This window comes from Bombus vosnesenskii, unplaced genomic scaffold (genome assembly GCF_011952255.1).
Source record: "Bombus vosnesenskii isolate JDL3184/JDL3185 unplaced genomic scaffold, Bvos_JDL3184-5_v1.1 scf7180000015434, whole genome shotgun sequence".
Lineage (NCBI taxonomy): Eukaryota > Metazoa > Arthropoda > Insecta > Hymenoptera > Apidae > Bombus > Bombus vosnesenskii.
The window spans coordinates 11,188-12,826 of NW_022883994.1; the positions used below are offsets into that span (position 1 = coordinate 11,188).

The 1,639-nt window shown below is 34.4% G+C and overlaps 1 long non-coding RNA gene across 1 annotated transcript; it reads right to left on the minus strand.

Annotated features, from left to right (window-relative positions):
* Window positions 1-594: 594 nt before the first annotated feature.
* On the minus strand, window positions 595-1,405 carry LOC117241217. The gene is made up of 3 exons (XR_004494927.1): window positions 1,359-1,405; window positions 984-1,051; window positions 595-613 (listed from the first exon to the last, which is right to left on the minus strand). It is a non-coding gene; the product is annotated as an uncharacterized LOC117241217 (long non-coding RNA).
* Window positions 1,406-1,639: the final 234 nt, after the last annotated feature.

Sequence of the window (1,639 nt, forward strand, 5' to 3'; positions counted from 1 at the left end):
GAGAATGCCCGTAATATTTACGTTTGGTCCGATCATCGTACTACGGGCTATGCCCGTAATATTTACGTTTGGTTCGATCATCGCACTACAGGCTATGCCCGTAGTTGTAGGTTAAGGGGTTAATATTGTCACGATTAATTCATTGCTAAAGATCAAGTATATTCGTGTAGATGTTTGCCATTTGCAAATATTCATACGGAATATTAACATGCATATTTATAAATAACGCGAATATATTCTCAAGTGTATATGTTTAACTTAATTATTAAAAAACTAATTATTATCATCGCGCTGTGCAAGAAGACCTATCTTAAACTAATAAATATGAAAAAAAGAGCGTTACTACTCACGGGTATAAAAGATACCCGCGTTCACTATGCTCGCAAAGAATTCTACGTAATACAACCAGTCACCCGTGCCGATCCGGGTCTTTTATCCTACGGCATAATTGAGTGACCAGAAGAACAGAAATGCATGCGACTCACCGTTCGAAGCAGACAAACAGAGAACGTTACCGTGGATGCTGCGCTATCCCAGCGAATTTCATCCGGGAGACTAACATCAGACGGGAACCGTTGAAAGGCTAATAATAGAAATGCAGACTGCGAAAAATCTGTTACGAAACAAAACAGGATGAGTGATCGCTGACTATTTGAAAAGTTGGAGATAGTGAAAAATGAAGGTTTATTAACGTTAGTAACTTTAGCAATAATAAAGATTGAAATTCTAATAAAATTTGATAAGTATAAAAACTGAGACTCTAATATGAATGTGTAAAATCTAAAATAATCTGTAGTATGTTAGTCATTTGTTTTATAATTCGGTATTAAGACTTTAACTCTTATTTTATTTTAACGAAAAAAAAACCTCAGAAAATGCTATCCTCCTAAATTTTCAGTCAAATTGTATTTCTGCATTGATAGTGATCAAAGAAAAATATACAGAATAGACATAACTGAAAGTAAGTATGTAAAAATACTTACATACTTGGCTTTTGTGCCACTGTTAGAACACTCCTGAAGAAGATGACGAAGTTGAAGTAGTGATATGTCTATAACAAAACATAAGATATTAAAATCGGTAACACATAATAACAAACGTGAAACTTTAGCAACAATAAAGACTAAACTCTAATAAATATGTAAATTGGAACTCTAATATAAAAGTTTGAGAACAACATATTCAGTGATTTTTTATGCGTATCAGCCAGTTTTATTGTACTTTAATATTAAGATTTTAAGACTTTATTTCAATTAAAGAGGGCATTTACAGTTTTTTAAATTATCAATCATTTTTATTGTATAATAAATTTATTGTATAAGAGAACAAACTGAAATACAATATTTAAAACTACTTACATTCTTGAGCTCCTGCAGAAGCTTTGTAATATGAAATAGGATCACATTACCGTGAGCGTTAAAATTATAATCAGCTTGAGCAAGGCTAACGTCATTATAAATTATGGCGATAAAATTACAGTATTTTTCGCGATGTGATTGAACAGGCCGGTTGGATGCACCAAAAGACGGGCATGGCTGGGCGTTGCAAGAATATGGTACGGCAGATCCGGGCGTTAGCGGTCTTGGCGCCAGGATTCAGGCACCAGTTCAGCGATCTGGGCGTGGCGGCGCATTATTTC